Source organism: Pocillopora damicornis, chromosome 7 (assembly GCF_964200805.1).
Source record: "Pocillopora damicornis chromosome 7, jaPocDami1.2, whole genome shotgun sequence".
NCBI classification, from domain to species: domain Eukaryota; kingdom Metazoa; phylum Cnidaria; class Anthozoa; order Scleractinia; family Pocilloporidae; genus Pocillopora; species Pocillopora damicornis.
Genome location: NC_142676.1, coordinates 44,598 through 56,104, shown reverse-complemented (window position 1 = coordinate 56,104; position 11,507 = coordinate 44,598). Strand labels below are relative to the sequence as shown.

Genomic DNA, 11,507 nt, shown 5'->3' with positions numbered 1-11,507 from the left:
TGAAAAGCACTGCCTTTCCTCGAATAAGCACCCGAGCGCTCATCTAAATTTTTGGCTAAAAGAAGGGGCTCTTATAAGGAGAGAACTTAATCGAGGGGGGCACTTAATAGGAGATTATTAACCTGCACTGATTGTGCTGTAGTTGAGTCTGAAGGCGTTTGGGGTGAGCGCTTATTCGAGAAATACGGCAATTATGGCCTCGTAGTCGCTATTGCGCAGACTGTTCATAGACCGAACTCGCTTCGTAAATGCCGAAGATGAATATCATCCATCACCTCCTTGTCAGCATCCGTTACTTCCACCGACGGATACTACTTTTTGCCGTGGGCGTTGCGAATGCAGGACAATTTTGGGTGATAATGCACTGGTTCCGGCTTGATGGACATCTTCAGCTCACCAGCACCATTAGAGATTAGCCGGAGTTCCAGTCGTGCGAGAACAAAGTCCCAAGGTGGTGGAGGAACAACTTCCGTTTCGCCTTTCTGGGGTTTGGGACGGATGTTTTGCCGACACCCATAACATCTGTAAACTCTCGAGTTCTTGAGCCATTTAACTTTGAAGGTATTGGTGTTAAGTGTTGGTTTCGGAGGGGTAGGAACTCTTTCTATGTGTTTGCTAGTTGAACACTCGGACTGGGGATTACGTTTTCTTTTCCGTTCGGCTTCTCCAGGTTTCCCACCGACTGACTTTGGCATGTTCTTGTAAGCGCGTTTGGTCAGATTCTTGTTCTTAGCCTTTGCATTATTGATCGAGCCTTCTTCCAGTTTTAAAAATGCCTCCATTGAAATTTCATGAACTCTCCTATTAATCTACTCCTTTTGGGCGTGCGACTTCCCGATGTAGGTGGAGAAGGGAACATGAAGCTTGGAACTGTATCGTTGCCTTATCTTGAAAGGACCCTCATCCACAGCCCTTTCGCAATTCCTTTCCTCCTCTTCAGAAATAGATTTTAGCAAGTCAACTACTTCAGTCCAGGCGAGTTTTCTTTCCCCGTACATCTGCCTTTTTCGTGCTTTTATCTGCTGATGTTTGGACTCTGCTGCGTTGTTGTAAAAAAAGGCTTCCCCTAGGGCAGCACGTTTTCTAACGGGGGAAATCATCTTCTTCTTCATGTCTTCCGCAACGTGTGCGACAAAGTACTTGTGGAATACTGCTTTGCTTGAATCGGAGAGTGCTGTACCCCTTGATGTTTTTTCTCTTGAATTCCACACGTTTTCCAAACTCTCAAGTTTAGCATCAAAGTCCATGCATCCTTCGGAATCGATGAGCCCTTTTTCATGGTTGGCATCAGACCCAAATATGTCACGTAGAAAAGCTGTAAGGTACTCTGATGAGATTCCTAAAGAGCGAAGCTTCCTTTTACAGTCCTCTACCACGTGACGTTTGCAAGCAAGCCATGTTGCAACAGGAAGACAAGGACTCATTCCCTTCTCAACGGCATCTTCTCGGTCTGACCCTATAAATCGTATGTTTCTAGTGCCGTTTTCAAGTCCTGTAAGTGTGGCTCCAAAGTAGCTGAAGGTGTCGCTATCCTTTCTCGTGTGTATTAGTGTTGGCCCAAGTAAAAGAGGGGGGTTTTCAGTTCTCCTGTCGTCCAGCAGCAGATGCCTATAGGTTGTAGGTGTCACATAGAAGTCGCCAATGTTGAAAGTTATGTCGATGGAGAGCACTGAAAAATTTTCAGTTGTATTGGCACAAAACCGCTTAACATCCTGAACTTGCCTATCAGAAGCCAAAACGCATGCCGGACTAGGTACAACTTGCAGGCGTCGAATATAAACTTTTCCCGTTTCCTCCTCTTCTTTTGATTTGAGGGTTAGGTCGTATAACTCGTCTTGACTTCGAACTTCCCTTCCCTTATATTTTGCGTTCTCCACTTGCTTTCTATTTCTGGGAACATCTGAGACACTGCAAACCTTGAGTAGGCCCCAGCCTCTTCAAACACTTCGTCATATACTTTGAACGGAAGAGCAGAACCTTTCACCTTTCCCTTGATGCTCTCCAAAACTCCAGGTTTGTTGCGAGTAAAAGCTTTCTCAGACTTAGAATTGCCGTGTGGTTTGGTCGTGATCGCATGTGGTTTTCCGCTGAAACTGTACTGTAAAAGTACGAATCGCTCGGGCGTAAAGCTGTGCCCACTATATCTGAGTATTTCATAAGCTCTTCTGCGGAAATCAGGATGTTGTACGTGCGTCCAGTACGTTCTCCTGAGAAGAACTGTGGAGCGTTTGCAATCTTCTGGTTTTGTTTTGGATATCCAGCGGATTTCCGGATTCTTGTCCTCGTAATACGCAACAACATGAGTTCCATCGTTTTTGTAGACTCCAAGGCCATCTGCTTTCCAGTCGTCTGGGTTTCGAAAATACGGCGATTTTTTATCAATGATGAAAATTTTGTTTTCTTGACACTTTACGGGTGGTTTCGAAGCGACTTTATCTTCAAGAGGATCTAGTAATAGCCGTGCAATGTCGCTGTTTGACAATTCCTTCATCTCTGAGGCATAAACCGGTATGTGTTTATCTCCAAGATAAAAAGACGCAGTTTCACTGTGATCCTGGGATTCAGAACCGTTCATAAATGTTTCAGAGTCGTCATCGTCACACTCAACCCTAAAAATAATTATAAAAAATATTAGCATTTTTCGGTTGGAAAAGAAGCACACAGGGGCGTTTGCTATGGGTGAAAGATCCCCTAGCCAACCAATCCAATACAGTGGGGATCATTTTCCGCCGTTCCGTGTTTTAGGATTTGGGGTCATTTTCCGCCGTTCCGTGCTTTAGGATTTGGGGTCATTTTCCGCCATTCCGCCATTCCACCGTTCCGGCTTTTAGGCTCGCCCTCAAGTCTTCCGTTGTAGTTATGTCCTCATGGGAATATATAATATATAGATTTAGCCAAGCCTAAAAGCGGAGCTCTTATTAGTTTATTTTTCAGCCCTACGTTACACTGAATAATAACTGTAGGCGCCAATGCGCCTAAATTTTTCACTTTGGCGACGAAATCCTGAAAGTTAGTCGCCAAATTGGCGACTAGAACGTTTCATCATAAACTTACCGAGAGATATAGTGAATTAAAAAGATTTGCAAAGATAAATCCGCGGCAAACTTCCTCGTTTGGTTTGTTTCCAAAACGTAGCACATGCATCTCGATCGACAACTAGACGCCATCTTGGATTTAGATGAGCCTGAAGGTTGTATATCATCCATCCTAGTGTCCACTTTGTAGCACATTAAAAATCTTTTCCCTAACTTAATTTTGGAGGGTCCATCTAGAACGCTGACAGCGTAAAGAAAGATTTTGTTTGTCTTTGAAAATGGCGACCAACTTTTTTTGAATTGGCTACCACTTTGAAGAATTTAGGAGCCAAGTGGCTATCAGAAAAAAAAGTTAATTTCACGGCCTGCAATAACCAATAGAATGCAGTCTTATCTCTTCTAATCAAAGTGCATTGCGATCGTGTCGTTCTGCGTGTCACTTACCAACAAAAGTGTAAGAAGATCGTCAAGATTTCTTCGCTCAAAGTTTGAGAATTTCAAAAGGGGTAAACTCTATGAATGTATCCCACTTACTTGCCGTAGCCATCTTTACTCCGATTTTCCATTTGATCACTGTGCGAATTTGTCATAAACGGGGTAAACTATGACAAATCCACCCACAAGTGTAATATATCCTACAATGACTTAGAAACAGCACTGAAAAGAAGAACACAAAACAACAACAACAAATACATTGTATATATTGACAATCCATAGTTTAGGAACCCATGCGTTATATCCTTACCAGCGACATCCAACCTTCAACATGAAAGTCCATTCGTCTGCGATTACGAGAGAACTGATTTTCTTTAAATGCAAGAGACTCTGAGAAGGTCCCAGGACGAAAGAGACCGACGAAGCGTCGTTGCTGATTAGTCACCCTGGTGTCTCAGTCGGTGGTTTTTGTTAAGGTAATTGAAAGATGGAATAGAAAGCGAGCATACCTCAGGGGATGGTGTATATTCGTGAACGGCTACCGCACTAGCTTTCATGTGATGTATGTGTTCATAAGTTTCACGAGAGGAATTTGGTTTTCAAGGATCATTGTCTTTCAGATCAGCTTAAAGCGCTCTGTGGGATAAAAACAGAGCGCTCTGTGACAGTATAAAATATGCGGCCGGCTGGCTGTAACAGCTAAAATCAGCGGAACCGCAATAAAATCATAGTCTACTAATTCAACCTTTGTAATGGAGGGCTCAGTGGGTTACAGCTTAAAACTTGCCATATTCCGAATAAACGACTGGGGCCTAGTAGAAACCGCAAAACCGTAGAATAAATCATCCAAAACCGAAAAAAAAATCGATCAAAACCGAAAACTGCATACAAAACTGTTAAAACCGATACATTTTCACATCCCAGCTGTTATTATTATGGGATTTATGAATGCCATGGACTTGGCATTCGTATATTCTAGTATCTGCTTAAATTGATGGCTACTCCTTAGAGGACCTCGAGCGTGGTCTCTGCGGACTCAGCAGCTGGTAATGGAGCTTAGTTAAATTAAGTAAGTTTGCACAAAAGTCCTCAATAGGATTGCAATTTTGCACCCGCAAAAAGCCATAGCTCTGGAAAGTTTCATCGAAAATCCCTAATCAAGCATTATCATTTGCGAACTAAGACCTGAAAGTTTGGAGATTCTATTGGAATGTTGAATCAGTCAGTCACGTGTGGCCTGTAACTTGGTCATCAACTTCGAGGTGGCGTTGACAAAGAAACTCTGGCAACGCTCCGTGCTTAGCCATACCCTACGTGTAGCCGCATCCTCTCCTCACCCCACCTTGGAGGAGGAGGAGGGCCCGGCTACACGTAGGTTACCCAGGGATCTCTGTGATATTTCAATTGGTTTGTCACGCATTCCTCTCGATAACATTTGCGTTTAACAGCTATTCGAGATCAGTGGAGGCGCGTAATTGCCAAAAACCCAAATAGGTCAAATAGAATAAACCGAAAACCGCATCGGATATCAAATCCGAAAACCCGTTAGTATTTTTCGCGAAAACCGAAAACCAAATGCTAAACAACGGAAATCCGCAAACCGCAATGAACACCAAAGTCGAAAAACCGATCTAAAAATTAGCCAAAACCGGAAAACTGAAAATCCCGATGCCCCCCTCAATGATAACTATGACTTCACATTCGATCTCACCTCTGGCAGATCAGGATAAAGCGTCAAAAATATATAATTTTATGTTGACGAACCATAATCTATGATCTTCAGCTATTAAAGAAAATAAAACAATTGTGATACGACGTCACATTGTGCTTTTCTCTTAGCTTGTGGGTAAAATGCTGTCATTGGAGTCGCAAGTCGAGCAAAGATGACGGTAAATAAAGCAAGACTGCAAATAAAGCGTGAACATCAACGCATGGTTTGTTCGAAAATCGCTCTGCTATTTACGCGGCAAGTTGTTCTTCCACATTTAAGTTATAACAACGATGCGATCACACGGCGTTCACGAAGAAACGATAGAACTTCAAGGGAAGTAATGCGCGTGAGAGAGGCCAATGATCTGGTTCGCAATAACCAAGCGGATGGCAACTTTTCCTGAAATCAGCGGGTTATTCATCCGTTGTTACCGTTGAAAATACTGGTCAAATTTTCCACTTATGCCGACCCCCTTGAATGAGCACTTTTACTTGAAGGCAGATCTACAACGGAATAAAGGGGTAAGTTTCTAAAGAAATTGTGGTGCTGCGTCGGTGGGAGAGTATAGCAGGTAATTTAGTGTTAACAACTGGGTTGAAAACGTAAATTAGCCACCATAAAGAGTAAAAAAGCTGACGTTTCGAGCGTTAGTCCTTCGTCAGAGCGATTGACGAAGGGTAACGCTCGAAACGTCAGCTTTTTTACTCTTTACGGTGGCTAATTTACGTTTTCAACCCAGTTGAAACGGAGTCTCTTAACCAGTCCCAAGTCGTGCGTTGCTCGATAGATCACAGGATATGATTAACCACTGTATCACATTACGTCAGAGGACATACCTACAAATAAGGGGTAGATAACGGTACAAGTGTTCACCTGAACTCGGCTGAGTTGTGTTACCCAGGCCTCTTCTCATCATGAAGGGAGGAAGAGAGAGGACCTTGGGAACAACTAAATTTAGCTCTTACTTCGAAAGATACAACTGACGTCGTCGCATGCGGCCGAGTACGAATAAATTTCTTTCTTGACAGTGGTTTCATTGGGACACTTAGCGGCAGCACAAAGGAACTTTTGAATCCTTCCACAATCAGCAGGGTTTCAATTTCGTATTTTTACTGGTCATAAAATTAAAAAGGCATAATCCCGTATCACGCAGTAACCCCTTCCCCACCTCCGCCCCTTCTAAAATTTCCCTCTCTCTCAACTTTTGGCTTCGTACTTCAGTTGTTACTAATGCTGTCACAGTCGGATACTCAAAACCCTAGAATTCTCGAAACCCTGTGAGAGGTCGAGCCGGCGAGAGGTCTGCAAAGGATTTGGCAGCATTATCGGTACATGATCATTTGCAAACCTCCCGCAGGCAAGACCTCAAACTTATTTGCGGAAGAAGAAACACTCTTAATGACAAGCTTATAAACAGGGCCTTGGGCTTAACGTCCTTATTTCTTATGAAGCTTGAGAACGTTCCTATGATGTCCTCACATTCACAAGCTTGTAGTTGCATTAAATCAATGAGGACGTGACGAGGAAAAGTATTTTTTGCTGTGATGTGATGTGTCAAGTTGTTTTCCACATGCTGTGCGACTTTATCTGATGTCACGACCAAGAAGCGCAACTCTTACGAAGTTTGGCTGAACAAAAGCAATTAAAATAACTAAAATTACTTCGGTGATATTTTAGCTCCGTCAAAAAGTTTCCCATGACAGCTACCCTGAAGCGACAGAATGGGAGACTTGCAATCCTGACCGAAGTGCGCATAGAAACTTGAATTTTGAAAACAAATTTTAAATTTGGAAATAAAACTTGAATTATTTGATACTACAAGCATAATTCATCCATCCTTCACCTGAATTTTGAGTGGAAAATGTTGGTGAAAAAGTGTCATAAAAAAGCATGAAAAGTGTTTTGGTGATAAGATGTATGGCGCTAATTGTACCACTGGGTGCTTTCATAAATCAACTCCACCCCAACCCTCAACTATATTATTACAAAAAAAAAGCCGCAACAGTGCAATGACAAAACAGAGTTGAAGAGAGAGAGAGAGAGAGAGAGAGAGAGAGAGAGAGAGAGAGGGGGGGGGGGATGAGAAGGTTATGTACAGTATTACTCTTTTAAAAAAGGATCTGGACAACCGTTAGATAACTGCGATCGAGAGAAGGTGAATCGAGGATGGCAACGGCATCAAGAACGTAACGAAAAAAATAGCTTTAACGAGAAGTTTAATAGCTGTGCACGTGTATGTCAAAACTTTGTGGCTGTCACCTGCCATGAAGCAACTCAAAATCGCTAGGGTTTGAAAATTCTGAGAATGGAAACACCGAGGGAAAATTATTGCGTTCAACGCAGGGAAAACGCCATTTCCGAGTTCTCGCGGTTCTGTGATCTGGTGCCGAAATTACGGCGTGAAAAAAAAGCCAAGTGGGTATCATCGGTATAAAGAATAAGTGACGTGGTGGTGAAAATGGGCGAAAATTGATCGAAGCTTAACGTGGGAGGATAAAAAATTATTTGTGGGAGAGAGGAATTCAATCGAGTGAAGGCGGAAAAGGAAAGAAAAAAGCAAAACTGTTCGTTTTATGCAAGAAAGCTGCAGCAATGAAGCAGATCAAACTTGCCTCTTATGTCTCTTCTACCAAAGACCGCAGAAAACTTTTGGAGGAGAAATTACAAACAAGTGAGCAAATTTTCAGGACCTAAAATTTTGAATGCTTGGAACCGGCACTTCTCTAACATTTCAGAGCTCTCATTCGGCGTCCGCATGCAGCCGTGCCTCAGCTGCTTTGATGTCATCATCTAACCGTGGTTTTATTTCTTGCTGATTCGTAAGAAGAGCTTACTGTAATTTGCGAAACGAAATCAAAATATGTAATTTGCAAAATAAACTCGAAATCTGTAATTTGCGAAACAGAAATGTGTCATTTGCGAAACGGAAATCTGTAATTGTTTCAAGAGCTCGAGTGCAAGGCTGATCTCGTTTTTATATGAATTTTATACCCAAGAATTTTATGCCCAGTTTTAATCAATCTTTGTGACATTGCTTCTCTGGCAAAAAGGAAAACATACAAAAAAATTGTTATTCGTAGTTATAGTTTCTGTAGCAAAGGTACTCCCTTTTATTTAAAATCTAGCGAAAATGGAATACTTGACCTCCTCCTTTGGTTCCCTTGTTTACGAGCAGGAAATATATATCAAACGTATTTGAAGAGGAAATCTTCCACAGTTGAGCTTCCAAATACTATAAACCTATTGTATTGAAAATCAATAAATTGCTAGATCCCTAAATCGCTACACGAATCTTCTCCGAGTCATTTCGTAGAAATCTGCGGTTGGAATCTACGCGAAGGGGCTCCCATCTCATTAATGTGTCTTACGCTATTATCAACGTATAACAATCTTTCTTTAAGCCTCTACTAACCTTATGATAGAGTTCTTTAAGCAACAAAACGAACTGAACAAGCAAGACGATCCTGTAGACAATTTGTATTGGAAGCGGAGGAACAAGCTAGGGCAAGATGTGATTACCGGATGTGTACCTAACATTTTGTTTATATGATCGATGATTGATACTTGCGTAAAACGGCATAAAAACTACACAACTTGGCTGGAGTCCTAAGTTGCATTAAAGTATTGGGACGTTAAGGGGGCAGATAGCTTGAACAACTGAACAAGCTGAGAGAAGAGTACCAGAATCTTGGATCTCAATAGCGTCTTGTTTAATGTACCACTGCCAGTTGTTACAACGTCTCTTAACTTCACCAACAATTCCAACTTCCACTATTATTGCCAAAAAGCCTTGGCACTCATAGCCGCATGTAATAAACGATCTAAAGCACTAAGAAAACACTCAAAGATGTGAACCTCGCGCTATTAGAAAGTCTAAAAGTTTCATGCAAATAAAGCTCTTAAAATAGCGTGTATATTTGGTAAACACTTAACCACCGGATAGCGATTTATCCGATAAATAGCACCACCTAGCCTTTGAACAACTGAGGCCTGTCGGATCGTTTTAAAATAATTTCAGCCGTGACTAAACAGGAAAATATTAAAGCGCTTGAAAAAGAAAAAAAACTATGGCTTATTTCACATCATATTTTGCTACTTTGATGGAGGGATCATTTTAACGCGAACGACTACGACAAATATTGAAGTTTTGTTACTTCCCTTTCGGTTTCTGCATTTTGAGCAAAACTTTTGTACTAATTGGGAGACCCTTCTGTTTTTCGTCTTGGAAGAAAAATGGAAGAACCCAGATGTTAATTTGCCGTTTGCGTTACATAATAAAATGTGCCTCTAATGGATGGTGCTAATTAGAAAAATCGTGTGCGCTAAAAACCCGTGCAGTTAGACGAGTCATTCAAGGAAGAGCTCAATAACCCACGACAAACGACTACGACAAAAATTGAAGTTTTGTTACTTCCCTTTCAGTTTCTGCATTTTGTGCAAAACTTTTGTACTCTTTGTGTGACTGCCAACAAAGTCAGGTTTCAACATGCGAACACTTTAAGATTTATTTACATTACGGTTGATCATGGTTGCTAAAAAGAACAAATAGTTACAAGTTACTACAAAGTAGAAGGAATAGGAAAACGCAAAACAACAGAGGAACTGCAATCGGACAAGGAAAGACACTTACAAACGTTGTGTCACTTGCGAGCATGGAGGACGGAAAAACTAAACGATGATAGCGGCGAAGGAATCGATGTTAACCTAATGCACTCTGATACTCCAATGTTCAATTTTTTTCTGAGAGACTTTTACGAATGAAATTAAACAAAGCAGAATTATGCGAAAAAATCTAACAGAATACAAATCGCCGTGAGTAAAAAGAATACGAAAACAATAAGAAAAATGTGCGTGCAAAAACACAAAAATGTAATTAGCAACGTAAAAGGAAAGAAATCACTAAGTGGGAATACCGCAGTAACTCTTGCGAGGCCCTTCTGTATTTTGTCTTGGAAGAAAAACGAGGGAACGCAGATGTTAATTTGCCGTTTGCGTTTACCACAACAAAATGTGCCTCAAATGAATAGTGCTAATTAGAAAAATCGTGCGCGCTAAAAACCCGTGCAGTTAGACGAGCCATTCAAGGAAGAGCTCAACAACCCACGTGCACGCATAAGGTTTAAAAGGCGCACTTTTGAAATTATCACAAGCTTAGAGAAATTCTACGTCAGTGATCAATTCTTGTCACAATTTTTGCCCTTACACAGTGTTTTTTCCCTTGGAAGCCCTCTTTCGTTTCTCGTTTTGTCAAACTTAACATCACGTATCATTTCTGGCAACGAACGGAAGCAGGTAAGTGTTTATCGACGCTTATAGAAACAAGTAAAACTGTGTAAACTAATTCTAAAAGCAGCTGAGCCATTTAAAAATTCAAGAAGGGCTCCAGGACGAAGCTTCGTTTTATTAAATCCTTTAATTCTTTCCAGTCGCTCGTATTTCCGCCCAGAAGCTGTCAATAACTTAGCAGTAGAAATTCTATTGCGTATTTTTTTTTTGCAAAATTGGCTTCTTTTAAATTCTTCTTTGAAACTGTTGTCGCGCCGAGGGTAAAATTTCCGCACAGTCCCATCCTACATTATGCATTCAGTTCTTGAACAGAGAAAACAATTACAAAAACAATACATTTCCATTGGGAAAACAGATTTGTTTTACAATGGCACGGGGCTGTGCGGAAACTTTACCGCGCGGAGTACCATTTCTAATCTTTCGTCTTCTTTGCTGAAATTCCACGTTAACAATTAAGAGAAAGTGTGGTTCGTGCTCTTAAATTCTAATTAGTTACAAGTTTGAAGCGAAACTCAGTGTTTTGAGTAATGCATATTAATTTTGATAGTGAGTATATCTAAAGCTCGTTCATAGAGGCACCAGTTTTAAACATTGTGCGTAATATAGAGATGACGAGTGAATTAAGGAAATATTTCGATCGACTTTCTAGGCAGATTCCGAGAATTTCCTTCGTCTCGACCCTTGAATTCCAATATCAGATCGTCAATTCTCCCCTTTAGCTGCCAAATATGTCCTTCCAAGTAGTTACAAGAATTTGATATCATATGAAGATAACAACATCTAAGAGATAAATTTGAATATTCTCACCTTCTGTTTACTGGATAACGTATAAATAATATAGGGAGAAGTTACATTTTAATCACTTCTTAGACTTCAAGAGTAGACCGCTCGTTATGAAAAGTGAAAAATTAAGTTCACACTTCTGTTTTTTTTTTCTTTTTAATCGAAACATCTGAATGGTAAAAATGTCAGTGGTACGGTTTTTAATCAAAGGTTTGTAAATTTCTGATATTTTAGACTAAAGTATTATAATAAGCCAT

General features: G+C 40.9%; 1 pseudogene; it reads right to left on the bottom strand.

Annotated features, from left to right (window-relative positions):
• Positions 1-86: 86 nt before the first annotated feature.
• On the bottom strand, positions 87-2,758 carry LOC149041915 (uncharacterized; annotated as a pseudogene).
• Between the last annotated feature and the right edge of the window lie 8,749 nt (positions 2,759-11,507).